This window comes from Canis lupus, chromosome 17 (assembly GCF_003254725.2).
Source record: "Canis lupus dingo isolate Sandy chromosome 17, ASM325472v2, whole genome shotgun sequence".
Classification (NCBI taxonomy): Eukaryota; Metazoa; Chordata; class Mammalia; order Carnivora; family Canidae; genus Canis; species Canis lupus.
In genome coordinates this window covers 48,007,578-48,026,520 of record NC_064259.1, presented here as the reverse complement: position 1 = coordinate 48,026,520, position 18,943 = coordinate 48,007,578, and the positions used below count along the sequence as shown (strand labels likewise).

At 40.0% G+C, this 18,943-nt stretch overlaps 1 long non-coding RNA gene across 1 annotated transcript in view; it reads right to left on the bottom strand.

The window, feature by feature from the left end:
* Positions 1–3,110: 3,110 nt before the first annotated feature.
* LOC125752847 (uncharacterized) overlaps positions 3,111–18,943 on the bottom strand; it is a 39,246-nt gene continuing 23,413 nt past the window's right edge. The window contains exons 4-5 of the long non-coding RNA XR_007403293.1: positions 5,972–6,036; positions 3,111–3,630 (exon numbers count right to left, since the gene is read on the bottom strand). This is a non-coding gene — a long non-coding RNA (uncharacterized LOC125752847). The remainder of the gene's footprint in view (positions 3,631–5,971; positions 6,037–18,943) is intronic.

Sequence of the window (18,943 nt, the reverse complement as noted above, 5' to 3'; positions counted from 1 at the left end):
AGGGAGTTGGAGAGGGCCAGATATGGGGCCAGCCACCCTAGATACCCCGGATTGACCCAGGAGCCTGTAGGATAAGAGCCAGAGCATAAAATGTAAATCTTCATTCATTCAAAAAATATTTACTAGAAGCCTCCTATGAGGGTAGTGCTGAAAAAGTAGCAGTGCCACAACAAAATCCCTGCTCTTGTGAAGTCCCTCACAGAGAGACAGTATCCAAGTAAAACCCCATGTGTTAGGTGGTATACAGAAAAATAAGGCAGAGAGGGAAGAGAACACAAGATGACATGGAGAGTGTGCTACTTCACACAGAGGGATTAGGAAAGTCCTTCCAGAGAAGGCAAAAAAATGTGGAACTATCTAAAGGAATGAAAAAAATCACCCATGAGGGATGTGGTAGAAAAACTTCCCAAACAAGTTGAACACTAAGTGCAAATGCCCAGGATAGTCACCTAGTTGGTTGTCTGAGGAATGAGAAGGATAGATGTGGCCAGAGGTTGGACTTTATTCTCAGTGAGATGAGAAGTCACTGGTGGGTTTGGGGCAGAGGAGTGATTTTCATCAGACTTTGTTTTAAAATTAATCCTTCTAGCAGTTATGTGGAAACTGAATGAGAAGAAGGCAGGGGTGGAAGCTGAGAGGACTGTCAGGAAATTACTGCAATAATCTAAAAAATAATGGTGGCTTGAGCCACCACTTACAGGTAGTAAGAAATTATCTTATTCTGGGTATGTTGTGAAGGAGGAGCCAGCTGGATTTACCAATGGAGTTAAGGACAACTCCAAGATTTTTGTCCTGAGCAATTTTTAAAATGGAGTTCCCATTTACTGAGGTAGAGAAAACTCAGGGAGTAGGAGTCTTGGGGCAAGGGAATCAGGAGTTTAGTTGGAGGAAGATGGTCAAAAGGCAAAAGCTTCCAGTTGTAAGATAAATAAGTGCTAGGGTTGTAACGTACAATATGGTGACTGTCGTCAACACTGCTGAATGTGAGTAGAAAAGTTAAGAGAGAGGGGATCCCCGGGTGGCTCAGCGGTTTAGTTCCTGCCTTTGGTCCAGGGTGTGATCCTGGAATCCTGGGATTGAGTCCCATGTCAGGCTCCCTGCATGGAGCCTGCTTCTCCTTCTCTCTGTGTCTCTGCACACCACCCCCCCTCTCTATGTCCCTCATGAATAAATAAATAAATTTTTTTAAAAAGTTAAGAGAGTAAATCATAGGAGTTCTCATCACAGGGAAAGAAAACATGTTTTTTTTTTTTCCTCGTTTCCTTCTCTTTCTCTCTCTCTCTCCCTCTCTCTCTCTTTGTATCTACAGTTAACCCTTGAACAACATGGGTTTGAACTGCACATATCCACTTATATGTGGTTTTTTTCAATAAATATGATACAGTACTATAAGTTTATTTTCCTTAAGATTTTTTCAATAGCATTTTCTTCTCTCTAGCTTACTTTCTTGTAAGAATACAGTATATTACACATATAATAAACAAAATATGTGTTAATTAATTGTTTATGTTATTGGTGAGGCTTCCAGTCAATAGTAAGCTATTAGCACTTAAATTTTGGGGGGAGTCAAAAGTCATATATGGATTTTCAACTGCACAAGAGGCCAGTGCCCCTAATAAAACTGGAAAAAAAGGGTTCCATTTTGGACATATTTTGAGATATCTATTAGATATCAAAGTGAAGAGGTCAATAAAGTAGTTGGGCATAAGAAGTATTAGTGTAAAGGAGAGAGGTAAAAATTTGAGAATCTTTGATGTATAAATGGCATTTAAACCATGGATCTGAATAAGATCACTTATGGAGGAGTGAGGGTAAATAGGAAACAGAGAGAGAGCACTAAAGCTTAGGACACTTGGATATTTAGAGACTGGGGAAATGACAAGGGAGACTTCACTGCCTCCCCACTGGTTGTCTCACAGCTTACCCTCTGTCTAGTGGGGCCACTTCACACATGAATGTCTGGGCTGAGTAGTGTCAGAAAAACCAATGCCTGGAAGTGACTAGAAAATGGGAAGCCATAAAGAATTAACTTTAATAAAAAACAAGGAGTTTTCTGGCTGCCTATTGAACTAAACATAGCACTCACCTGACTCTAGATTTACACCAAGTGGATTCCAAAACAGCAGGTATCTTTGAAGGTAAGATCCTGATCCAGATCTCGATTCTTTCACACACTAATTTGAACCAAATGGATATTTACTGGAGATTAGCGTCAGCACTGAGGGGCCTATTAATCAAAGGACCATTCCCAAACAATTCAGCAAGGCAGGGCGCGTTGTGTATCAAGTCTACACTAATAAAATATAAAAACTTGATGAATCATAATTAAGTGTAAATTATAATAATTAGCTAAGAAGTAGTTAAAATTTGAATTACATGAGTAATGGTGATAGAAGAAATCTTTGAAATTTGAGAATCATACCAAAAATTCTGAGCCAGTAATTTCTTTCTTTTATCCTTTCAACCCTTTCAAGAAACAGCAGTTCCCATGCTATATATAATATATCCTCAAACAGATACTCAGATGAAAGATACTTAATTCATTGTATTAAGATGGGCAAATTTCTGCTAGTAAAACTTGAGAAATATAACACCTACACAACACACAAAAGAAAAAACATCCTCTATGTTAATACATTTTTAAATCTCAATAAAAGAGTGATCTCGTATCACTAAAGTAGCTTCTACTGAACCAAAGTGGTTTCTTCAATTGCCACGTAGGTCCCTGACACCCTAGACTCATGGGTGAGCCCATCTATTAGAGGTGAGCCCATCTCTTACAAGATGGTGTATGAATGGGGCTGTGCTTCCCAGAATTATTTGAACCAACCAATACCCCTCCCATTTGTGCTTACTCATTTTCTAGCAATTGCTGACTATGGAAAGTTGAGTATCATGATGGGAGGGTAAAGGGTGGGAAGGACAAGAGTGCTTGAGCTACCTCAAAATCCACATTCATGGGTTACAGACTCTGGTTCTGAGACCAGAGACAGATAGTGAGGGTGGTACAAAGCATTTGCTTATCTATCTTCAGGGTGTGTGTGTTTGATGAAATGAAGTCTTTGTTTCTGCTTTGTTTTCAAAACTAATTTATTGTAATTTGCCTTGCAATTTGTAAAAATTCCTTCAAGATTCTGGCACTAATCTGCCTGCTGATTTGGATTTTCTGCTATTGTATATTTCTCTAAGTTTCCTTCTTGGGTCTTTTAAAACAAAGTTTGAGAGTCATAAACTGCTGTTCACTGCCATTTTGAACTGGAAGCTGAGGCCACTGGATTCTTCCACTGAGCTTATTCACCACTACTCATCAAAGCCAGTCATTTCTTGGGGCTCAGTGCTGACATCAGAGGCTGGTTGGGTCTGACAGAGTATGATTTCCCTCCAGCTTACCAGTTTCTCTTGATGATCTTGTCCAGAGCCCAACATTATATATTCCTTCTTATATCCGACTCCGTCATGTTTCCTGAGCTCAACTTATTGAATCATTGTTTTTATTCCTTTCCTAGCTATGTGTTACTAATTCTCCAAAGGGTATGGCTAATAACACAGTTAGAGCTGGAAATGTGTCCTCAAGCAAGAATGTCACAAGGGATCCTTTTGTGTCAATTGCAAAATAAATATATCTTCGGCCTGTGAAAGGAAAAAAAAAAAAATGTCAAGAGTTTTCCTTTATTTCCTAGAGAGACCAGAACCCCTGGGGGAAATGAGTCCGGTTCAAGCAGACATTTTTCATTAGGTAAAAATAATTAGCCAAAGTGCATCTTGTTTCTAAAAGCAAGGTTTGGCAGAGACGCCAAGTTTCTTAATAACACTCTGGATATAATCCAGAAGAAAGGAGGAAGCCTCTTTATCTTGGGGGCCTTTATTTCCCCAGCCTTTAGGGTGTGATCAGGCTGGTAAATATGTAAATGTAAGTATATGTCACTTCTCAGATTAGTTTTGAGCAAGAACAAAGTGCAGAGCAGTGCAAGTAAGGAAATTAGCAAAGAATTTGCAGCTTCCTGAAGTCTAAGGCATTTGGATTTCTGGTTAAAGGCTGCCTGGCCTGCCACCAATGCAAGGGGGAAGCTGCCTTGCTCCCTCTGCCTCCTTGCAGCCTTTCTTTGCTCTGCAGCAGGCAAGACAACTCAGCAGATAATTAGTAGCAGCCAGCAGGCCTCACGGGTGGTCCTCCAGACCCTGTGAGCATTTGGCAGCACCAATCAAGGCAGCGCTCCCGCTAAGGACAGGAGGCATCTGCCCTTGATCGCCCCAGTCTATTGTGGCCCTGCTGGCCCGTCCTGCCACTCCTGCCCCAGGAAGCTGCTGCTCATAGACAGCACACACTTGTGATTATGCACTGCCCCCTTCCTGGCCCTCACCACTCTTTAGTTTTATCTTTTCCTGATTTCTAGAGAAAACTCTCTTTGCTGTACACAATCTGTTCTCAGATGCCTTTGTACTGAAGCAGCATGGAAAAGCTTTGCAAACTGAAAAGCTGCTCCGCTGTAGGGATCAATGAACATTTCCTTACAACGTGCAGTGCTTTCTATTGTCCTGAGTTCTGTCTCAGTCTCCTTCTCTTCCCAGATCTTTCTGTTTCTAAGGTGCCAGGTCCAACAGGGCAAGTAATTACTCTTGCTTCTTGTTTAAAAGATGGGATCCCAGTATGTAGAGAGGAAATGCCATGTGGTATTGGGTAAAGCACACAAATTTTAGAAGCATCAAATTTGGACTTCAGACCTTGCCCTGCCACCCACCGACTGTGAGCTTGGTAAAATTACTGAACCTCAGTTCTCTATTTGTAAACCAGGACACAAATCCTTACAATGCAGAGCCACTGTGTTAGAGATAACACATGCAAAGTGTCTAGTAACACCTGGCACTTAGTAGGTGCTTAATAAATAATTGCTATTATTATTATCACTAGCTGACTTGTATTAGGTTCCTTTTTTTGGTGAAAATTAATTGAGGTGTGAAAGTGCTTTTAGGGGCAGCCTGGGTGGCTCAGCGGTTTAGCGCCGCCTTCAGCCCAGGGCCTGATCCTGGAGACCTGGGATCAAGTCTCACGTTGGGCTCCCTGCATGGAGCCTGCTTCTCCCTCTGCCTGTGTCTCTGCCTCTCTCTCTCTCTCTCTGTCTCTCATGAATAAATAAATAAAATCTTTTTTTAAAAGTGCTTTTAATAAATTGCTAGATAAATTCTAAAATATTTTCCTACTTTTCACATATAGAAAAGTAGCTTTTACACAGCTTTTACTCTCTCATGGCATTCTGTGTATAACTTTTCTAAATATAGTGGCAGATTTATCTAAATAATACATGTTACAGGAGGGTTGCACATTTTGGGAGTCATTTTCATTGTTCTATTACTAGTTATAGAATTCAAGTTTATTTACATGGTATTTTTGGTTGCAAGTGAAGGAAACTAAACATATATTATATAGAAAAGTACATGTATAATAGGTATATAACTATGGATATTCAAATACATAGAGTATATATATAAAGAAAGATACAGAAGTAGCTCACAAAACCTTTAGAAAAGCTATGAAAACTAAGAACTGGAGCCTAGGGATCTAAAACTAGGTATTCAGCACTTGCTGGTATTGTCATTGTCCAGTTTTTATCTCTTCTCCATGTGTTGGGCACCACCGTCAGCAAACTACCATCAGCAGGTAAAGCTTATTTCTCTCCTTGTTTGCTTAGGTCATGTGACCACACTAGAACAAATCATTTCACAGGGCAATGGGGGCTCATGAGTGGCCAGGCCTGGGGCAAGAGTGGCTGGACAGGATAAGCACAGCCACACTAGATAGGGGTGATCAAGGACAAATGTCTCTCTGGTCACTTTGTTAGCCAGCAGAGCAGAAGCTCTTAGTACAAAAGGAGGAAGGAAAATTTACTGGGCTGATAAATATAACTACCATAGTTTATTACATTCCACCTTGTGGTTGCTGAGGGATTACATTATCCTCTATTCCAGTACTTACAATCAGTGTAGCATTCCTAGTGTAACTGTTCCATGTGAAATCATGTATGTATTCACCACCACCTCCTGAAAGGAAGATCACCCCAAATCATATCCAATCTAGCTTCAAGACCAGGACCCCTGGGTAATGGATATAATCTTGTTATGGCTTCTTTTAACCTGTCAATTTATAGCTAATTGATAAATTTAAGCATCCCCAACATACTGAATAATCAGTAGTAGAAGAAAAGCAGGAAAACCACAACAGGAGCACCCATCTATAAAGGGGGAAGCTGAAAATGCATAAGATACCCCATCCTCATCCATAGCATGTCCTCTGCTTCTGTGACTGGTTGGCCAGTGTGGCTTCCTGGGTCTCCTCCTTGTGAGATTTCATATATCTGTTTCAGCTGCAGGACCATGGCTAAGAAGCGTGTAGGGATAAGTTCTCTTCAAGTTGCTGCTTTGGCAGTCCCCTTCCTGGTGATTTTGGAGCCTGGGAATTGTTTTAGGAGTTCAGTATCATAGGCTTTTTTCTAAACTAGATTTTCTTTGTTAGCTTAACTGCCCTAAAACCCTATTTAGCTGCCAGTCTTTTCAATTCCTGGAGAAATTTCTAGCCAGTAACCAAAGCAATATATTTAAAAATCATCTTTAACTCTAGGCTAACTTCATTCTCTTACAGTTTCCATCTCTTTGCAACAGGCCTAGCGGCTCTGCCCACTTGACCAAACTTCAGCCTCCACACTGCCATGGCACAGCCTAAAGGCAATAGGTCAGGCAGGGAGGCAGAGCCCTCTCTTCACCATCCCAATGTGTCACTGAGGAGTAGTTAATGGTGGGAAAATGATCACTTCTAATAGGTGTTACATGCACAGCAGGACATGTTTAGGGAGTTGGGGTTAAGTTCCCTTTTTTCTGTAGAGCAGAGAGATTCTAGTCTTATATCAGGTATCAGGAAGAAAAGGCACAAAGGAGCCCTATGTGGTGGGAAAAGGGCCAGGGAGCAGACTCTCCCCATTTGTGAGGACAATCCTTCACTCGGTTTCCATCATCACCCTGCTTCTACTCACACTGAGAATTCAACTCACCCTCATAGGTCCTGGATTACTGGTCACAGGAGAAAGATCAGCTGCATTTGGCTCTCTTTCTGCTTCTATTACATAGGTCAACTTGGACAAGAGCCTTTTCTTGAAGGATCTTCTTGATCCTTCAAGAGTAATAATTTAGTCAGTCGCTGTAGGACCAAAACTGAAAGAACTACAGCCTTTTGCCTCTTTCCAATCCCTTCGCTACCCTTCTCCCTTCCCCAGGGCATCCTAGAGGACACTACAACCAACAACTAAAGGGGCAGCAGGATTTCAGAGCTCAGGTCCACACCTGGCATCCGCCATGATTGGAGGGCCCTTGGGATTTACCCAGTTGTAAACCATATTTTGAGTATCACCCTTGCTGAGAACTACAAGAGGTAGCCAATATCCTTGAATAATCTGACATTTTCTGCTAAGTCCCCTGAAGTTCCATGTAAGGTATATGATCTCAATCCTAATAAACAGTTACTGTTTAACCATTTTTTTGTGTGTAATGCATTAAATGGGTCTGAGCCAGGACAGAATGAACTACAGTGCATGCTTCCTTCCAAGCATGAGTAAACCAAGTTTTATATTTAAGATAATATTTTAAGTTCTGTTATTTGAACACCTCACTTCAGGTTTGAAATTTTGTATTAATTAGTATTTTAAAATTTAAGTTACATAAGACAACTCTGTCCAACTTAGGCATAAAACAGTATTTATTGGAAATAAAATGACCAAGTTTTTAATAACATACAGAAAATCTGTATGCAGAAGAATGTTCACTTTCAAAATACTCACTGTGAAAAAATTCATATTTATTCCAACCATCTCAGACTTTATTTTTGGACTAACTTCGAATTGCCTTTAGAACCTACAGCTCATTCTTTTGAATATCTGAATTAAATCAAATTTTTGCCCTTTGAAAGTAGATTTGATTTTCTTAGAAAATCATTTGAGATCACATCTAGTGAATGAGGTAACTTATCAAGGTAAGTAATACTGGTTTGGGTAATGATTTTTTTTTTTTTTTTTAGTTTTTTTTTTTTTTTTTTTGTGACAGAGATTGAAAAGTAAGGGTAAATTATTCTCTCCTTAATATTACCTAAGGTTCCTCCTCTCTTTACCTAGTGAATTTCTAGGCAGTAATTAGCTAATAATTGGCTGACAATCACCAACCACTAGCCCAAAAGAGAGAATGTGTGCCAAGGGAAAAGTAAATTTCAGAGTCAAAGTAAAATTCAGGCTCAAGGAGGTGCAGCAAACTGACCCAAGAGAGTTAGAGAAGGGAACCATCAAGGGAAATGACTGAGAACCATAATTCTGCCCAACAGACCAATTTAATCAGAAGATAGGGGAGCTGTAGAGAAAACCATCAACTCCTGGCAGTGTGTTCTTTCGAGAGAGCATGGTTATGGCAGAAAGGGCTTGGAGTAAAGTACACCTGAGTTCAAATCTGGACTTCTCCATATGACCTTAATCAAGTTACATAATTTTCCTGGAACCCAGTTGCGTAAGCCACAAGGTAGGGATTTTCACACCTACCAGTGGGTTGTTGTGAGACCTACATGCGAATCCTTATTTTAAAAACCTGGTGCAATCCTTAATAAATCATAAAGAAATAATAATACTATTGTCTCACCCTTAGTGCCAGAAATGAATGAGTGTTAATTTATTCTTAAATCTATCCCTGAGAAAAGACGAATGGAGGAAATGCTAATGCTACATACCAACATAATAGCATAAGGAATCTCCAGATACGAAACCATTCCCAGAGTTAGAACGTAAAGACTGCTAACTCTGGGAAACGAACTAGGGGTGGTAGAAGGGGAGGAGGGCGGGGGGTGGGAGTGAATGGGTGACGGGCACTGGGGGTTATTCTGTATGTTAGTAAATTGAACACCAATAAAAAATAAATTAAAAAAAAAAAGAAACCATTCAAAAATAGATTTGGGAAGTTTAATATTCTATGCGATCCAAGGTCAATAAAAATGTATCAAAAAGTATGACAAGTGTGAGGAGATAAGAAATTGCTTCCTGGGTAAACATCTCAGCCTCCTTCCTCTGCTTTTACTGTCCCTGGCTCCCCACAACTGCATCTGATTTCCCTGCTGGCTGCTGCCTTCTTTCTGTCTGCCAGCTTCTGGGGTAGACAGGTCTACTCACAGGAGCCCAGCAGGGGCCTCTAGGCTCCCTCAGAGTGTTAAATCAGTGCTGATGTTAAGAGATGAAGCACAGTGTTCTGACCCCTGAGAGCTTTTGGTTTGTCAATGAATGCTCAGAGAAGTGTCTTTTCTTTTTTAATTCTATTTCCTATAGCAACTAATTTGCAAATGTATACCCTTTCTGAGTCTTCAAATATTTTGCTTCACTTGAATTTTTCCTTAGGGCCTTTGTTTGTAAATTTTATTACATTATTATTTTTTAGTCAACTAATACTTTAGAGAGGAGCTATCCAGGCCTGAGATCTATCCACAGAATTTTAAGAGGTTATCACTTTGGGAGTACCTAGCTACTGGGTGCTGCTAGCTCCCCTCTTCCAACTTGGACTTAGAGGCATATCTGACTGCTCCCGCCCCAAGTTCTTGGGCTTGGCCAGACATCTCCTGAAGGACTTGCTGAACTGAAATAAGCTTTTTCATCTGCTCTCTGAAGACAGAAAGGAGTCACCTCTAATCTGCAGCTCTCATGTTTATATTTGTGGTACCCCAGTCTTCACAGTTCCCAGGCTTTTTCTAGGGTGACCACATATCCCAGAACACAGTGTGGCCTGGCCAGTTCTCACTCACATCTGTGCCTTTTCTCAAAGTTGAGTCTGAATGGAAAGAGACACACTGCTCTGTGGTTGATACAGGGAGCAGCAGACCCAACCACTCAAAAGGAAGTTCCCATCACATGGTAGGTGTTGGGTTCCGTGGGTATCTGCCCATAGGGGCTAATGTTGGGGATGAGGTAGGGCAAGGTAGGTGCAGTCCAATATTGTGTTTCTCAATTTAATACCCACTGATAAGGCAGTCATTGGAAATTCCCCATTCATTGGAAATTCCCCAGACTGTTTTTCTTATCTTTATATTCAGTTGTCTTTGCTAGATATTTCCCTTGTTATATATCTCCTAGGGTATTAAAATAACATGGTGAGACAAGATGAAGAAAGCAGCATTGATCTACTACTATGCAATAAAGCAAGACTCGCATTTAAATTTTGTTTTCTTTGGTCTGGAGTGTCTCTATCATCATCTGCTAAATGTTTACATAAAGTTTATATAAATGTTTTTATAAAGTTCAGCCAATTGGTTATCCATTTTATCTTTTAGACCTCTCTGTTCAAAAACCTTTGAACTCATCAAATTTGTTGTTTAAAAAAAAAAAAAGCAAAAAAAAAAAAAATTTGTTGTTTAACTAAAGGTGCATGGTATATTATACATATATTATCAATGTATAAATTATATATGTTATTCTATATTATATCATAATATGATATTATATGACATTATAATTATATATGTATACATGTGATGCATGTCCATTAGGCCCACCATTGCCTATTAGAATTATTGTTCCTTTGAAACCAGATGTGCACTTGTAGATGATATCAAGAATTTTTTTCCCATGGGCATTCTGCTGCCTTCCCTCGTTAACCTGCAAACCTCTGCCTGGGCATAAGACTTTACATCATGATAATTACAAACAGTCTCTGGCTCACCATAGAGCTTCTATTGCTAACATGACCCAGGCTTTAGATGTTCGAATATTTCTTAGAAATACATTTTGTTTATATACTAAGACATGGTTGAAGACAACAGCCATTCATTATACAGAGGATGTTTTGCTATGGATAATTACAGAGCATAGGCAGATTGAAATGTTGATCAGCCAGGAGAATTTTATGATTGACTTATTATGATGCATTTTGGATAGATGGTTTTTGAAAACTTGCACCCATGACCTCATGACAAAATGGTTTCAGGCCTGTTATTATAAATTTGCTCAGTTCTGCTATCATCCTTGCTTGCCTGAAACCCACATAGTCCTTGTGTATGAGATAGTTTTCTCCTGGAATAGCTCTCTTAGATTTTATTATGTACCAGGTTATTCATCCGCTAAGCAAAAATGAGTCAAGCATCCCAGGATCTGTTAAGCACCTTCACGTTGGTCCATTCAAATCCACAGGCTTTCAGACATTAACCCATCCCCATACAGTCTTCGTGAAATAGCTCATCAAATGCCTGGCAACGGGATGAAGCCATCTGGTGAAGGGTGAATTGTAATTATAACCCATCCAAATCTGCCTTCTCATCAACAACAACACTATCATCTCCCTTACCCGTATAATCAGTCATGAAACCCTAGAGAAGAAAGATGAAAAATAAGCAGATCTGACCACTAGGGGAGTTTTGGTGTCTTGTTTTTTATTTTGTTTTTTCTTAGCTGGTGGAACCCAATCATACTCTCACACTCACCCCCGAGGTAAAAACACATTTACCTTATGGAAATTCCATCAGTCATTGAAGACCATTATCTCTTAGCATTCGCTTTCCCAGCTGCTGGGCACATGGAATATTCTGGGTTATCATTACACCTCTTCCTCAGCAGGAAGCCCCTGAAAGCTGACAATGAGGTGGTTCAACAGGAATTCAATAGAACAAGGTCTCTCGAGTGTATTTGGTGGGCCTCTAGGCATCCTCAGACCCCCAGAAAAGTGCTAGAGCTACAAAGTCATGCTGAGGAGTGAGTGACATATCAAGGCCAATTTTGGTAGAGTTCTAATCAGATGGCTTATGTTGCATTTCCTATAAAAACACTGCTCCAGTCATGTGGCAGTGGGCAGATGAACCAGTGATCTTGGTTGTGTGGTGAGACCTCCTGGTGCCTGAGTCTCACTCCTGAGGCTGTTTCCCCATTTGGTTTTACTGTGCAGCCAATATTGACTGCTCCGAGTGTTGTTAATAGGCCAGCCAGGGAAACATCATATGAGAGTTCATCAGATATGCAGAATCTCAGCCCTACTCCAGACCACTGACTCAGAACTTGCATTTTTAAAAAAGATTTATACATTTATTTGAGAGAGAGAGAGAGAGAGAGAGAGAGAACAGGGGGAGGGGCATAGAGAGAGCAAGAATCTCAAGTAGGTTCCCCACCAAGCGCAGAGTCAGACATGGGGCTCAATCTCACAATCCCAAGATCATGACCTGAGCCAAAACCAAGAGTTGGCTGCTCAACTGTCTGAGCTACCCAGGCACCCCAGAACTTGCATTTTCATAAGATCTCCAGAGACTTTGCATGCACATTGCTGTTTGAGAATCACATAGGTATAGCACTGCTTCCCAAAACAGGCTACTCTTCAGAATCACTGGGAAAGCCCAAACTAACAACATCAGCATCTCCAGAGGTGGAGCCTAGAAATCTTGATTTATAATAAGCTTTCTAGGTGCTTTGTATTCTGTCAACCTGGCACAAGCCTGTGAATAGAAGCATAGTCCAGTGGCTTCCAAATTCCTTTGATGGATGATAAGCATCACCTAGAGGAATAAACTCATTACAAAAAAAATTCAAACCCACTTCCCAGAGATTCTGTTTCATTTGGAGCTTGGGGTAGTACGTGAGAATCTGTATCCATTCCCCACGCATAGACAAACACAAGTAATTCTTGCAAGATTTGGAAAACATTAAGAGTGATTTCTAGCAATGGCTCTTAAATGTTAATGTGCAGCAGAATTATCTGGAGAGCCTGCTGAAAATATTGTTTCCTAGAACCCGTAAGAATAAATAATGACTACCCAAATGAGAATAGGCAAAGTCTATTTATTCAGAACTTGCTGTTACAAGGGAGTTGGCCACCATCACTGGATTTTGCAGGAACACAAAGGCAGGTATAGGGAGTGTAAAAGGTTCTGTGGAAAAGGGAAGGATTCTGGTGTGCTGTGATCAGAGGTTGTTGGCATGGGAAAGCGGGAGGAACTAACTGGAAGTGGGGCATCATATGTGATTGGTTAGGAGAACACATTTAGATTTCTCTGGTTTGTGCTAAATTAGGAGCAGGGACAAAAATTAGGGAAGCTGGCAGTTAATTGATCAGATCATGGCTGTTTGGGGCTGATTGTTGTGGAGGCTGTGGTTTGGCTTCATGGACTGGTTGCTGCAGAGGCTGTGGTCAGAATTCTATTTTTATATATGTACTCTGGCCATGGTCAGTTTGTTGGTTTGAGTCTCTAAGCACCCACACCAGAATTACTAAATAGAACAATGGCAAGGCTTGGACATTGATATATATTTAGATTTTATTTATTTATTCATGAGAAACAGAGAGAGAAAGAGAGGCAGAGACACAGGCAGAGGGAGAAGCAGGCTCCATGCAGGGAGCCCAATGCGGGACTCGATCCTGGGTCTTCAGGATCATGCCCTGGGCTGAAGGCAGTGCTAAACCACTGAGCCAGCCACCCAGGCTGCCCTGGACACTGATATTTTAATGAGCTCTACAGATTCCCAAATTTGTGAACCATCCATCTGGAGACATCCTCCACCCATCTGGAGACATTCAAAGATGTTAAGTAGCTTTTACCCTAACTCTGACCCACACACACTATTTGAAGCAAGAACTTCATAGTTGAAAGGGGCTCATTGGCAGCTTCTCACCATTTATACACCTAACTATAGCTCCATTATGGGTGGTTGGCATGATGTCTGAATTCTTAGGCTGTTAGGTGTTTTATCTGGGGATGGGACAGGGGAGAAAAATTAGAAAGAAGACATCAGGATGCCTTTCAATAGTTCCCATCTAAAGAACAGATATAGAGTTCTCCACCACATAATTATATCAGAATCTCCTAGACAGCTTCCATAATCAGACAAAGCCTCCAGAGGGGCATGTATCCCAGAATTGTCCATGTGGAAGGAAGCATACTTTGAAAAAGCCCCTTGATGATTCTGATACTCCTGTACACCTCTTTGTTGAGAATCACTGGTGCAAAGAATGTAATAATTTGGGGACTGCAAACTTCAGTGCCTACATGGGCCATGAGAGTAACATAAATTAGTGGGATGGCTGGATGTTGTAAGTTGTCTTCTTTTGACAAAGACCCAACTTGTTTGCTTCTTAAACATATGGATTTTTTTCACTTGTATAAATAAACATGGTCTGTCATTTATCTTGGGGGAAGAAAGTTTTCAGCCTGCCTTTCATTTTTTACTTTCAAGATACAGTATTTTCACTATTACTAAGAAACAGCTTGAGTGTGATGATGCTAAATGGCAAATGAAACTCACTGTCAAGAAAGGAGCTCTAAATGATAGACAGACTGGGGGTGGACAGCTGCTACTCAGTTCTAGGCAATTAGAGTCTGTGGGTAATGCAGACTATTGTTGTCTTACCTGATTTTATCCTATTCTGATTTTCCAAAATGCCCAGAACTGAGAGTGTTTATATGAAATCACCTGTTTATAGGAAATCACCTGATCTTTAAATGTTGGCTCAATGTTTTTTTTAACTGTGAAGATCAAAGAAATAAGCCCCGATGGGCTAGACAGAGTTTGCAACCTTGGCATTATAGCATTACTTGTAAACACAATGTTAGCACAGGATCCAGTTCTTGCCAGGAGCATCAGTATGTTCCCCAAACAAATACACGCTAAGAACAGGACCACATCAACCCCACTCAACCCCCATTTCCATTCATAGTTGATTATTTTCATAGTAGATTTCAACTTTGCTCAGTATGTCACCAGAAAACAAAGATGTCAACCAGATCCACTCATAGCCTCCTTTTCAATGATGAGCATAATCTCTCTTTCCTTTCCCTTTTGTCCTTTTTAATTCACAAATCCCAGTGGTTAGGTAATCTTTGTAGCAGAAAGTATGGGATTGGAAAGTGACTAGTCTCTTTTAAGCACTAACTGAGGTAGCTAAACTGTTTGTATTTTAATTTTAATTTAAAATGGATACAGAATCAGCAGTTTCTAATTCTTTATTAAATTAAAGAAAAAAAAGATTTTACATTTCCAAAAGTTTTCAGTTCTATTTGGAATCACTGGACTCATATTTGGGTCAGGATTGGGGTTTTGTTGATTTGGGGAATCAGAAAGGAGGAGTGGAAAGTTCTTAAATATTTTAACAAAATCTTTCTACAAGGGATGTTTTTAGAAATTACTGAAGATTTCTAGTATTTTCAGAGTCAGAGTCAAGCAAAAGTGGGCTGTAAGACTTGGAAGGCTTACTGAGATTAATATTTTTTGGTGGAGCACTTGATTAAAATTGATATTTTGGTTAAAATGGTTGATTCACTTAAGCAATACTTTGACAGGTAATATCTTTTCTAAAAATCACTGAGGCAAATCTGAATAATGGTATTAATTAATTAAGATTCCCAAGTAGTGAAATATAAATTGGAATTTCTCTCCATCAGCCTTCATGAAAAGTCTTGGAAAAGCATTCTTAAACAGCATCTCTTCATTTTTTTTTTTCTTTTCTATTTCTGTAACACAGGTATTTATGCTGCATGGAACCCAAGGCTGGACCACGAACTGAGACCAACAAAGCCAGAAGTCAGGTGAGCTACCATCCTGAAACTAAGTGGTACGTAACAAAAGGCTGATTACCTGCAAAGGTGGTAAATTGTATTAGCTAAATTCTCAACTGGTTTAATATGCTTCACCCAGGAGTTGCCTGGTTTGAAAAATGACATGTAGGAAATTTTTTATTCTAAAAATAAATATGGAGTATAAAATCTTTGTAAGTAGTAAATTAGTTTCTCATCTTCATTTTTTAAAAAATGAATAAATATCTGTACATTGGAAATAATTTGGTTTGTTTCCTCAAAGTTTAATTGGACATGGTTTTACATGACCCCTGGAGCCAATAATAGGCAAACTTTTAATACTCATGCCTGTTCATTACTAAGTACTAAAAAATGATGAGCCAATGAAGAAGAGGAGATGGCAATTTTTAGAATTAAGTGCTTATGACCATTGATTTAATTAAAGGCTTAAACTTTAATAGGTCTAAAAATGAAAAGACTATGTGTAAGAACGTTTAGAAACTGTGAGGGGGAAATGCTTATGAAACCGTAGGGCAGAGATCAAATAGATTAGAATAAAAATGGTAGGGAAGAGATCAAATAGATTAGCTAGTCTAAGCTAGCTCAGTCTAAGAATGAAGCCCCTAAAGAACAATTGAAACTGAGAAGAATCACCAAACATGGTAGGTCTAATCAAAAAGAGAACCAGATATGATTAGTCAACAAGCTATAATCAACACAGAAGAGCAAACAAAAAAGATTGCTGGAAGAGCAAGTGCTGATGTGAAATTTGAGAATGTTCTGTTAACGTGAAGTTCACACTTCAAAATCTGAAACAGATATGTTTTTCTTATTCAAAAGAAATCAGTTTTCTATTTGCCTAGCTTTTCTAATAATCAAGTCACAAAGAGACTTTTGAAGAAATTTGCTGAAACCTTTTAATTAGCTGTCCACTCTGTAGGGCTTTTTCAGGTATTCTCATTAGCTTCCTTAGGAGTTATAACTGAGAGGGATCCCTGGGTGGCTCGGCAGGTTTAGCACCTGCCTTTGGCCCAGGGTGTGATCCTGGAGTCCTGGGATCGAGTCCCACATTGGGCTCCCTGCATGGAGCCTCCTTCTCTCTTTGCCTGTGTTTCTGCGTCTCTCGTGAATAAATAAATAAAATCTTTAAAAAAAAAAAAAAAGGAGTTGTAACTGAGAAAAACAGGATGTTCCTTGAGTATATAGTGAAATTATATATTTATATCATAATATATATTATAATTTATATATAATAATAAATATATAATTTCACTGTATACTATAAATAATATATATTAAGAGTAATTTGTTGAAGTATTATCAGTAGCTAATAAGTTCAGTCATAATGGATTATGTTTCATCTAGGAGAGCTAATGCAAGCATATCTGTTTGAAGGGGTATCAAATTATTAGCCCACCTGGGGCACCCTATGCATTGTCTAACTGTGATCTGGGCTAATATGAGATAATAGAATATATATATATTTATTTATATATTGGTTTCTGCCCTTAGTTCCTGGCACAAAGTTCTGAAACCCCTTGTAACTTCCTAAGTGATAAGAGCACTAGAAGCATCTTTTTTGCTAATGAAGTGACTGTGGGTGGGCTCCCAGATGGCTCCTGGATGGAACTGGTCACCAGAAAACCAAGCCATGATTAGAAGCTTAGAGTTTTCAGCTCCAAGCTTATGCCCCATCTTCCTGACTAGAAAGAGGGGCTGGAAATAGTTAATAATAGATCAGGCCTACATGAGGAAGCTTTCATAATATCCCAATAGTATGGGGTTTTGAGAGCCTCCAGGTGGGAACACATCCTCATACAGGAGGGTGACACACCCCCAGCTCCCCAAGGATAGAGCTTGTGCACTTGAGACTCTCCCAGACCTCATCCTATGTATCTCTCCATTTAGCTGTTCATCTGGATCCTCTTTCAGATCCTTTAGTGAATTGGTAAATGTACATGTTTTCCTGAGTTCTGTGAGCAAATGTATTAGACCCAAGGAGAGGGGGTCATTGGAACCTCTGATTTGTAGTCAAATTGGACAGAAGTTGTGGGTAACACTGTGGGGAGGTGGTGGGCACCTATTATTTGTAACTGGCATCTGAAGTGGGTGCACTCCTGTGGGCCTGAGCCTTTAACCTGTAGGATCTGATGCTGTCTCTGGATAGATGGTGTCGGTATTGAGTTAAACTGTACGTTGCCCAGCTGGTGTTGGGGAAAACTTTCCCACATCTGGTGTCAGAAGTGCTGGGCATGTGCTAGTGTGTGAATTCTACTTGGTTTAAAAAGCTTAGACCCCGCCCTCCAAAAAGAAAAAAAAAAAAGGTTAGACCCTATTCTCTGTGTGCCTTCTCCTCACTCCCGTGTGATTTGGTTCCTCCCACCTCTAGCAGACACTTAGACTCATTAACCTAATGGCCTACTTCCTGCTTCCTGAAGCATACTGTGGCAGGTAGATGGGAGGAACAGGAGGTGAAGAAAAAAAAATCTTTGAACACAAGTTTCTTTTGTGTCTCTGAGGAGCTCTATGACCCAAGAGACTGGAACATTTGTGAGACTAGGGTAAAGGGTTATTACTGATTTATTATTTACACTGATGTTTTCTTTATTTAATTAAGCTGTTTCCCCTTTTATTAAGTTGTATCAGTTGCCTGTAAGGATGGGATGGAAGCAGAGACTTACTGCAAAAGTCCATCAGAGATAGTTTCCCATGTCTCTGGGCTTGGGCAGGAGTTAAGTACAAACCCCTAAAATGTTAAGGCCCCGGGATATCTCTGACCAAAGGTCACAGACTTTTTGTCTGCCATCTTCAAACTCAGTCATAGGTTGCCTCATGCATTTTTGTTGTACTGCAAGCAAGTTTCTTTTTCTTTTTCTTTTTTTTTATTTATGATAGTCACACACACAGAGAGAGAGAGAGAGAGAGAGAGGCAGAGACACAGGCAGAGGGAGAAGCAGGCTCCAGGCACCGGGAGCCCGACGTGGGATTCGATCCCGGGTCTCCAGGATCGTGCCCTGGGCCAAAGGCAGGCGCTAAACCGCTGCGCCACCCAGGGATCCCCGTGCAAGCATGTTTCTAAGCATGTCTGTGTGCCCTTTTGAATTTTTGAGACCTCATTTTTAAAAAGTGCTGATCCATTGTTAGAGCCTTCTTTTAAAATTTTGGTTTTTCTTTCATATAGGAAATAACACTCAAGATAAAGCTGTTGTCTTCATTTTCCTGTAGCTTCCAGCTGTTTGGTATTTGTGCTACTTTATATGGAGGTTTGCAACCATTTTCAGTAGACTAATTTTTCAACCTCAAGAAGAGTCACTAATAGTAATAAAACTTTATGCTTAAATAGACTTTCCTCAGGAATTTGAAAATGGATTCCAAACTTGTGCTTTGATT